The sequence below is a fragment of the Pogona vitticeps genome, chromosome 3 (genome assembly GCF_051106095.1).
Source record: "Pogona vitticeps strain Pit_001003342236 chromosome 3, PviZW2.1, whole genome shotgun sequence".
Classification (NCBI taxonomy): domain Eukaryota; kingdom Metazoa; phylum Chordata; class Lepidosauria; order Squamata; family Agamidae; genus Pogona; species Pogona vitticeps.
In genome coordinates, this window is record NC_135785.1 from 50,499,092 (window position 1) to 50,510,839 (window position 11,748).

The following is an 11,748-nucleotide window of genomic DNA, read 5'->3' on the forward strand; positions in this document are numbered from 1 at the left end:
CATGCTCCCTCCCTCCCATTTCATTGCATGAGCTAGTTCCAAGAAACCCTTCTCTGATGTGGCCTCATATAATGCCTGGAGATTACACATCTCTTTCTCCTCATGTATGTTATATTGTCCAACATTTTCAGGTGAAATAGGTGTACTCTTGCATACATACAATAGCCTTATTCACATGTCAAACAGCTTTCCTTATAAAGCATCAGTATATACAGCTGGCTGGCTGGCTCAGTGTTTCATTGGACAATTGTTGACTTGACAATTTCAGTGCAAATTGTCTACCTTGCACATTTTCAAAAAATTATATTTTAAAATGCTGCTACTATGTTGTATGGACTTTAAGAATCAGAAAGATTGCATTGGTTGTTTGCATCTTCTTTAAAACAGCAATCAGCCAATCCTCCCCGGCTTCCTCTCTCTCTCTCTCTCTCTCTGCTTCGCTTCTTAAGGGAAATATCAGATTTATGCCCCAGAGGCATTGTGTGCAAGCCATGAATATCTTGATGAAGAAGCACCCCTGGTTTCCTTTTGCTCTAGAGCAGGGGTGGGCAATTAATTTCTGAACTGTGTTCTGAACTGTGTTCGAGGGCCGAACCAACTTTACTTAAAAATAAAATGAAACAGTGATGTTATGATTGTTTTTATTTTAAACTTGTTAATCTTCACAAATACTAAAGAGTATTTTTTGCAGTATGTTAAAGAAAAGCAACTGATTAATTTTAGACAAAAAGCTATAAATGGTTTTGATGTTCAAAACTGTCCGTGGGCCGCACAGGAGCAGCTCGCGGGCCGTATGTGGCCCTCGGGCTGCACTTTGCCAAGGTCTGCTCTAGAGGAAATCTCACAGGGCTTGAAAATTTCTCAGTTAAAGTTTCTTATAATGTTAGGATAGCCTGAATTAATGAGAACAAGGAATTTACTAAGTCCATAATTTATTTTGCTTTTATTGAAGTGTGTTATATTTTCTGCCGTCAAGTGAAATCTGACGTCTGGCGACTATCAGGCATATGAAATACTTAAGGAGTGGTTTTACTAGTGCTACCCTCAACCAAGTGAGGATTTCAATCCAGGCTCCCTGAGTTCTTTTTTTTTCTTTTTTTTAATTTTATTTTTTATAACACGTACATACATACAAAATGAACAAGAACATATAAGACAATAAAAAACATACAAGACATTATTTTATCCACTAATCCACACTAACTCTCATGAACGCTGGCTGTTGTTGAGGTAAGAATCATAAATTCTGATCTTTTCTGTTGTCACTGGCAGATTTGGTCTCACTGTTGTTTTAATATATTTTGAATGACTTGATTTAAAAATCCATATTGACTAAATGAGATATGACAAGTAAGGTAGGCCCATCATTAGATTGAGAGAAGAAGTCACCACAGGTAGCATATTTGGAATCCCATCATGAAAGGAGAGAAAATGCTTCATCATTTAATTTGCCTGCATTGCATTTATATGTACTATAATGTTTGGGAACAACTACTTATGGGATTTTCTACCCAATATGTCACACAAATATTCCTGGCTTGGGTACTATATGTTTTGGCTTGAGTAATTGAGGGCACCATTTTCTGCTCTTCAATAGGAAAAAAATGTCTTATGATGGATCTTCACCTAAGCTGTCCTCTGCTAGTGGCCACATCTCCTTTTTTTTTTTTTTTTTTTGAAAGACAGACCTCCATCTGAAGTCTTGTCATATTGCAATCCTGTTTTTCGAGATGTTCTCTATTTGAAGGGCTCTCCAGGCCCAGTATGATTTCATGATCAAACCGTAAGGAGAGAGACAAGGGTCCTTGAATTTGCACTTCCACAGTGAGTACCTGGACAACAGATCCATGAAACACAGGGTGTGATGGGATGGCAAGAAAATATTGCATTTGATTGTGCTAGGAAATGTCACTTCACAGGTGGTGATCTCCCTTAAAGCAATCCTTTTGATCATAGCGGGATCACAGCAGCCCACCCCCAGAAAAGAATAGTCCTGTCCCTGGATCAAAAAGGTCCAGCTTGGGCATGAACCAGGGTTGGTGTGGTTCATGATTTCCTGTGTGTCATGTGATCACTGGGAAATAGACCACTGGACAAGTGGTCTGAAATGCGAGCTGCTTCTCCCTCTGTTCACACCTTTAGTTGATCACTGTCTTTCCTACTCAAGTCTGGTGCCTTATAAATCTCTTCAAAATACATTTGTACAAATAAATTAGCATATACAATGTTGTGTAAACCCATCTTCTTTTGTCCTCCTTTATGGTGATGTACGCCTTCCTTTTTGTTACTGTGTAAGTGGCCACCCCACCTTGAAGTAGGAAGTAGCGTCCTGCTACATCACCAGGACCCAGCCCATGACATTGCGGTCAGGTTTGTGATCCTGAAATTTCAAGCAATGGGATGCTGCAAGCAACATCTGAGTTTAAAGGAAAATAACTTAACTGAACATTTGTTTCTTACTTGCTAGTACAGATGTATAGGCTTATGATGGCCCCATACTCTGAAAGAGTCATACATATGCCAATTACTTCTAGGAGTTTCTGCCTCAAATTGGAAAAATGTTCACATCAAACTGAAAGCCAGCATCACCTGCCAACACTGACAATATCTGGGCTTCCCCCTTAAAGTGGCAGTACACAACAGATTGTGCTGTCTCAGTAAGATCATACATTTCTAGGGTAACTTTCGATAATGTGTTAACCCTCTGTTCAAAGTCCTATGAAGAAAGGAGCTTCTTTTGAGCAGAGGAGGTTGACAAATATTTGAATTCTAAGAGAAGCCTTTATTATAAAGGAGCTAAGAATGGATCAGCCTATCAAGCTTTCTTTTGCTTTTAGAAATGAAAGCTGTCTCCTGACAGGCAGGGAGGTGGGGAGTGTGAGCATCAAATCTTATGGGTATATTTCCAAAATATCCCAATCAATAATTTATGCTTTGCTAGAAAACAATTAGATTAATATTTATACCCTGCAATGAAGCAAACAGGAATAGATCACACCGGTTATTTGACAAGGCACACTTGGGTCGCAAGACTCCGTGTTGCAACAATTTTTCTAGATTACGAAGAAATTTCCCAGTAGTATACAGTGGCTGGAACAAGAGGTTTATTGAAAACATAATGAAAGAAACATGATTAAAAGTGCAGTAGTAACTTACTGATAATTATTTTGTCGCAGCAAAAAGAAATGAAGCTATTTGGAAGATACAATTAAAGAGATCAGCTATATGAGGCAATAAAATAAATGGGTAGAATACCCAATTCAAGATGCTTCTTGACTGCAGGGCAAGCATTCAAAACTGCAGAGATAAAAACCTGAAAACTGTACAATGTACCTACAGATGACAAGATTTTTTTTAAAAAACTGCAAATACAGTAATTTAGTAAAACACGAAGACTGTTCATGGACAACAAGTTACAGTAGGAGGGGGGTTATGCAATTTTGAGATGAGAACAGAAACTGCAAAAAGGTCTCTGGGAGCTGCAGCCCAAAAAAGTAACATTGGAATGGGAAGGATTGAATCTCTTAATTGTTTATTTGACTTTTAAATTGCCTTTTATGAATGGTGTACAGTATATGAAAAATATATACAATTTTTGAAGACTGCATTGCATTCTGTAACTGAGGGATGTGTCAGCACAGTCAGATCAAATATCTCCAGGGTACAGCTGGTGCTCAGCTTTAAATATGCAAATACTGTACTATCCTAGCCAGTATTGATACCTTGGTATTTAGGCTCAGAGCTTCCTTTAGGAGTGACATCCAAGCTGCAACTGTGGTCTTAGGGGAAGTGCCACTCCATCTAACGCAGACTAAGTCCCTGCCCTCTGATCTGCAGTTTGGCTGATCAGAAGCACCCCCACTTTGATTAGATTCCGCTTCTATTTGGAGGCGACTACATTCGAAATCATGCAAATACAAGTAGATAAATAGGGACCACCTTGGTGGGAAGGTAACAGCGTTCCGTGTCTAAGTCGCACTGGCCATGTGACCACGGAAAATTGTCTTCAGACAAACGCTGGCTTGGGCACGGGGATGAGCACCACCCCCTAGAGTCAAACACGACTGGACAAAAATTGTCAAGGGGAACCTTTACTTTTACCTTACATTGGCATTTACCCTGTAATTTGCAGTGGAATAGGCATAAATTAAAATTCAGCAATTATACGATGTAAAGTTCAATGCAGGAAAACCTCTAACAGAATTGTCTCTTTTTGGTGGGGAATTGTCCTTACATATATTTAAATGACCCTTGCCAAATTATATAATATACATATATTGGCAAGGGTCATTTAAATATGCTTGGGTTGGACTAATATCACTTTTGTCTGCTTTCTGCCCAGTGCAATCACACGATCAACGGCAAAGAGGCAGTTGTGGAGGTAGTCTCCTTCAACCAGAATGTCTGGGATTTCTTTCTTTCCTTTCTTTTAAAAAGTCTGGTCAAGGGAGCACCAAGACAGTATATTGCTAGGTCACTTCAGGAAAAGTAAATTTTAAAAAATGAGGTGGAATATGACAATTACTACTCTGTGAAGGCAGCTTCTGCTATGCAAACACAACTCTCTGCTTCTGCCCCTGCTGATTCCTACAAATCATTTGATATCTGGAGGGCTACAGAGATTTCAAGGGACGTGGTGGCGCTGCAGGCTAAACCGCAGAAGCCTGTGCTGCAGGGTCAGAAGACCAAGCAGTCGTAAGATCGAATCCACGCGACGGAGTGAGCATCCGTCACTTGTCCCAGCTCCTGCCAACCTAGCGGTTCGAAAGCATGCAAATGCAAGTAGATAAATAGGGACCACCTCGGTGGGAAGACACAGCGTTCCGTGTCTAAGTAGCACTGGCCATGCGACCACGGAAAATTGTCTTCGGACAAACGCTGGCTCTATGGCTTGGAAACGGGGATGAGCACCGCCCCCTAGAGTCGAACACGACTGGACAAAAATTGTCAAGGGGAACCTTTACCTTTACCTTACAGAGATTTCACCAGCAGAAATCTAATTTGAAGGAAATGCCGATCAAAGTGAATCTAAGTGTATTTACCCCAGTGTGTACTTGCACCCTTTGTTTGTCTTCATCCAGATATATTGTTTTATTATCAAATATGCTGATTTGGCTAAGCATCACTTTACCCACTCTCTGGAAGTTTTTATTAGATCTGGACTCAACAGTCGATTGCAACTTTTTACAAAAGGGGAGGACAAGTTTTCTCCATGGAAAACTTTCTATCTAGCAGAGTTTGTCCTATTGGAAGGGACAAGAAAACAATTTTCATTCATTATCCACTTGTCCTGTAATTTTCTCCCAGATGTTCCAGAGTTAAGTGACTGCAGCCAGATACCTAAGCCACTGAGCTATCCAGCAGTTCGGTACAATAACATATATTTTAAAACATTATTCCAACATTTGAAATCTCCATTTTAAAAATAAAAGCTCAGTGGAATAATGCACCTTTGGAAGGATGGAGCCAAGGTGGCATGCCTTGAGAGAGAATTACACAATCAAAGCATTGCTAATGAAAAAAAAAACACCCTTGATTTGTATACTCAGCAGTCTAGATTCTCTGCTAGGCCCACAAGGAACATATGATGCAGGCAGACCTCACTCAACACATCTTTGGATGTGGCCATGAGAAGATAGGAACAATTATGTGAATTGCTTCAAACCTGGGCTTGCTTGGAATTAACATGTGAGGTGAACAGAAAATTAATTTCTGCACTGCCTGCTCAGAGAGTCATGCATGAACCAAGAGTTTAAGGTTACCTGGCCACAGATTCTTTGTAAGTAATAAATAAACTTATGGTCCTGATTACATCAAGTTGAGCATCTCTTCACCATATCTTTTAATCTGGATGTTAAATATACTGAAATTATAACATGTTTATAGAAATTGAATTTTGCTAAGCTTCTTTCTAGGTATTCTTGGACTATGTCATCATCATCATGATTCATGTCAATTCCAACTTATGGTGGAATTATCAAGGTATACTCAGAGGTAGGTCATCATTTTTTTCTTTTTTGGGGGGATCCCCTGGGATTGCAAAATTTGCCCAAGGCTACAGAGGCTGCCTCCTCTGCTGGGAGGCATAGAAGGGAATCAAACTCCTGACTTCTGGTTCCACAATCAGCTGCCTGGCTCACTCACCTATTGAGCTAGCTGTACTATCTTTGTGTGTGCTCTGTGGTGTCAAATTGGAACCAATTTATAACAACCCTAATAGGGCATTCAAGGTAAGTGACATAGTAAAGGACTGATTTTACCAGTTCCACCAGTGAGTCTCCATAGCTGAGCAGGGATTCAAATCCTGTTCTCCCGAGTCCTAGTCCATTACTCTGTTCACTACACCACACTGGGAATCCATCTACTATCTTTATATATTCCTTAAATAAAGTTACTGAAAACAGGTTGCAGTATGGCAAACATGTATTTGTACACTTAGTGAGGTAGCTGGACCATGGGACATGTGAATGAGAGGTGTAAGCGTGAGATGTGTGTTGGAGAGTAGGACAATAGGACAGTAGTGTGTGATGAAATTTCAGGGGCTCTCTTTGTTCAAATCTTAATTTTGATTTAGTCAGTTCCACAAAAGGAGGAAAAGACAGTGTTCAGTTAATGTATGCAAGCATGGCTCATATACCTGTGTGAAATAAATACATAAGCTATCCTCTTCAAACTTACATCCCATATAAACACAATCCAGTCCACCAGTACTTAAATTAAAAAGCATTTTTATGTGTCAGGAGTGGGCAGATATAACCTGCAAAATCAAATTCATTTCATTGTGCAAACAGCAGAGAATTTACAATCAGTGATGCATGATGACCCCCCCTCCCACTGATGTCTTAAAGGGTTTTGATTGCTTTAGCTCCCCCTAAACAAATAACGTTTTATCTATCTTTGTAGGAATATCATGACAGACTGCTGGCTGAGTAAGATTTGCCATTGATAATGGTCAGGAACATGACAAAGCTTAGAGCATTCACAGCCATCAGAAAAAGCACAATAACTGAGACAAGGCATGTGTGGACCTCCAGCTGTGGTTGACTTGGAGCTCCCATTGTGATAACGCAACAACATCTGGAGTGCCACAGGCCCCTCATCCCTATATTATAGGATTGTCCCTTAGGCAAATCTATCGAATCAAATTGTCTCTTTACTCTGTTTTAGTAAGTTTAGCAGCGAGGCGTCATGGATTGAACCCCTGTATGTTTCATGGAAGGGAAAGTGTTCTGCTAAAAAAGAGTGTCTGTCTCTGTCCAGGGTGAGACAAGGATCTTCACTCATCACCCATACCACAGCTTACCATATTCAGCGGGGTCCCACAACCTGCTGTATAGCATGCTCAGTGGGTTGGAGGAGTCAGAGAAAGTAGCTGGAACACAGAGGTGGAGGAAATAATCTATCTGGATAATTCCTCAGAACTACACTAATTACAAAGATGCAAAGCTTTTTTTTTTTTTTTTTTTTTACTTACAAGTGATAGTACTGAAATGGAAGCTCAACCAACTTGCTAAGATGATTGAATCTTTCTTAGTCTGGAAGCACCCTTCTCATTCCTTCCCTTCAAATGAAACAAAGTTCAGGAGAAAGTCTGAAACAGAGATGGGCACAAAAAAAAAAAAAACCTATGAAGCAACACCCACACCCACCCAAATCAGGTCATTTCATGGTTCATTTCAGGGTGCTTCAGAGAAACATGCCTGCCCAGGATGAAAAAAAAAAGGTTGAACTATTTTTGGCATTGGCAATTTGTATGCTCCATGGTTCGTGTGATTCAGGACTTCCAGGAATGACAGAATGGTTCCTGCATGAGTTAGAGATGCCAAACTCACCGTGAATATTCATATGACCCTCCTTCCACCCCCTCCAGGTTTCATGAAGATTGGATTCGGGGCATCCAAGTTATAGCCCCTCCCCAAAGCATGTACCCTCAGGAAAGCCAACTGTTAAAGAGCACTTTCCTGGGAGGATCTGCTTGGTGGTGGGGCTATAACTAGGGCACCCCAAATCCAATCTTCACGAAATGTGGAGGAAGTGGGAAGGAAGGCCATCGTAGTGCTCCTGGAAGTCCCAAATTGCACAAACCACAAAACAGTTTGTTTCATCTGAAAGTTTATGGAAGTTCATGGTTTGTGAATAGCGATGAACCATGAACCATCTCAAACCTCAGTTTCTCTGGTCCGTGCCCATCTCTGCTCTGGAACTAGCATCAGTTACATCCTGAACTACTTAGACACTTCAACAATGTTTTCTTCATCAGCCATCACCACTGAAAGCTAAATACTGAATTCTGGAGTAGGCAACAAGGTGCCTTCTTGATGACTTTAACTGGAGTACGCCTCACCCCATGCAACAGGCTAAAGGGATAAGGAAATATGGGTCATGATTTGCAGGCTCACACCACTGATCTATCTAGGTGCATTATATATACATTTCCCTTTGATTCATCCATCCTTGAAGGAGATAAGAGAGATGGTCTCGTTCAAAGACCATCTTTCCACTTTGATTCCCATTGTCCTGTTTGTAGCCATGGTTTCCATGGTGACAGAAGATGAATAAAGCTGACCATTTAACTGTAACTCAATAGAAAATTAATTTATGTAGTGGTTGTCCATTCTAGTCAGGTGCTAAAGATAATATACATACTGCTCTTGATTTCTAATTAGCTGTAGATGCATTATATCATTGTCATTTCAGTGTGAATTGTTAGTACATTCTGACTGAAGCTACTTAAGACAGTCAAGTGTATTAACGAATAGTTACTACAAGTGTTAAAATGTGCATAATTAAACTATACTTGATTTTATTGACCTTGCCATAAAATAGCAACGGGTTGGGTCTACCCTATCAAGAGGAAATGGTATACAGTAATATGGTACAGATGCTACAGGCTGAAATCCAGCATGGCCCAAAGCACTGGTTCTATTATGTTTTTATAGTTTATTTTGTTCTGCCAGCAACTTGGTGTAGTATGAGATTTTCTAGAACAGCACCGCAAACTGACAGATGCCAGTTGAAGAAATCTGGAAAGCTGTGGAAAGAAAAGATGACCGTAAAAACTGGTCACTCCTGCCTCAACATATGTACAGATAATCCATAGTTTAACTGACAGAGATAAATCTCAGCTCTTCTTGTTCTCTTTGTGCTCCCTAAAGCTTTGGAAAAGAATGAGATTCTTATTCCTGCCAAAATCTGCTCCCTGCTTGGCACTGCTTCTGTCAGGCCGGCTGTTTTTCTGGCGCAGGCCTTGCTGAGGATATCACACTTGCTCTGCCTAGTCAAAGGAGAGAAAGGAAATCCCAAACAACCCTGTATGGAGTCTACGGCTTCTCTATTATCTGCACAGTTTTGAGGGAGCTGAATTGTTTTTGCACTACAGATTGCGAGACTCAATAGCGGCAGTAGTCTCATTACCCTCACATTAGTCAAAGGGAAATTCCAACTGATGTTTAATGCTGGCCCTTGTTTGAGAGGGTTTTCTGGTCTAAAAATATTACCCTATTTCAGAAGACAAATGTGCCTGAGGGGGGGATGGTGGCAGTAAGCCCCATTTGAGATTAACTGAAGGCATTCATTTGACAGGTTCAACAGCACTGGTGGACCTACATTTTGAGGGGCCCTGAAGCGTGAACTGTCACAGAGGCTTCTTCACCACCAGCAATGAGGTCTGGGTAACCACTGTTATCCTCTTCAATGGGATGGCTCCACAACAGATCACTTTAAAAAAATGTGGACTAAAGTTATTTCTGGGGTCCCCTTCAGGATTAGAGGCTCTGAAACTTTAGCTTCAAAAGTTTCATAGTAGGATAACAGACTCTACAAGCATACAGTGCAAAGCTTTCTCCCCTCTCCATGTAACAGGAAACTCCAGAGCAGCAAAGTTCTAGCTTGTGTAGAGAAATCTTTATGCATGCACTTTCCTATGTACATAGGCCCTGTTCCAACTTCCAGATGCTTACAAATAACTCAAGATCAGGGGTTGATTCCTCTGGGTCCACTCCCCATTCTACCTCATCCCATTCCCTCTATTTGTTTGAAGGCATCTCATCCTCCCATCGAGGATGAGAGCTCCGAAAGGTTACCTTTTTGGAGTGCAGCTTCTAAAATATCTTATACCAAATGGGGGAATCTGAGAGTTGTAATCACCAAAGTAACTTTTCTGAACTCTGCCTAGGGCTCATCAGGGGGGTTATTGCAGCAGGGTGTTTTTGAGCAGATGGTTAGACTAGAAAGGCTTTGAGACCTTTCCTGCTCATAAAAGGTTTTACTTGAAGTGCTACCTCCCATAAATAAATGGATTACTCAAACTGTGCTCATGATTTGGGGTTCGGTCCCAGGTAGACGGCTCAAAGTTGACTCAGCCTTCTATCCTTCCAAGATCGTTAAAATGAGTACTGAGCTCGCTTGGGGGCGGGGCAATGTGGAGCCTGCATAATTAACTTGCAAACCTCCCACAAAGTGCTTGAAGTGCTATGGGGTGGTATATAAGCAGCACACTTTGCTTTTACTTCACTCTTGGAGAAAGGTCAGTGATGGCTGAGCTCTATACAGCTTGCAGTCCTCACTGTGATCATGAGAATGGCTATTATTTTCATTTCTTATTACTTGGCTTGTAGTCAGAGTTTTCACAGAAATGTCTGTAGGTTGTCTCTTTAAAGTGCCATTTTGACATCTGGCGAAATTAAAGGTCAGGAGTCAGTAATGATGAAAAGTTGTCCTTCCATTATATTAAGCAATCTTGCACCTGCAGTTCTTATGTTTACAGTATATCTGTCATTCCTCAATAACAGATAACTCTGTTGGTCATTCCTAAATAGCAGATAACAACTCTCTTGTTGTTTATATAATCACCTCAGTATGAGAAGTGGGAGAACCACAGGGTTTTGCTTGCAATTGTTTATCATAATAATATTTAGTCTGTGAATATCTGTGAATATATGTCTGTGAATGTCTACTGTCTGGAGTCCAGGCAAGAGTGATTCAGATTGTCATTCATATATACATATCACAACCAAATACTATGGACATAAACCCCAAAGTATGGCTAAACTGAGGTTTAAATAAGGAAAGTGGAGACTCAATGCTCCCTGGCTTGGAATGAACAAGGTCTCCTAATTCGTTTGTAGATTAAGAGGAAGTTACTTCTGAAAGGAAAGAAAGAAAGAAAATAAATTTAAAAACATTTCATCCCATAAATTGTTGTTATGTACCATCAAATTGTTTCCATCTAATTGCAACCTAATAAGGTTTTTATGGTACTTGATATGTTCAAGAATCAATTTATCAATTTATCACCAACAATTGAATTTCCATAGTCAAGCAGGAGTTTGAACCTAGGTGTCATGAGTCCTTATCCAACAGTCTAACTGCAAGCTATGAAATATTGGTTAAGCCTAAAGGAGTGGGACTAAAAAAAACTGGTACTGTATTCTCTTTCCAGGCTTTGAAGATTCTATCCAACCCAGTTGAAGAGGATACCTTGGGTTTTTATTTGAATTTGAATTCAAAGAGACACTTGAATTCTACAGTTCTCCAAGCAATTTCTGTATTGGTTCTAGGGCTTGGGTGCACAAATTGTAGCATTTGTTGTTATAATTGCTCATGTTGTCTGTGATATAGCTCTGAATAAGGAAAGTGGAGCAATGCCTGGCCCCTTCCCTGCTGTCTTTAATAAAGCAGCTTAAAACACTGCTCTTCAGGGAGGCCTTCCATAACGACACTCCCTGATGCTGCACCTCTCATGTTTTC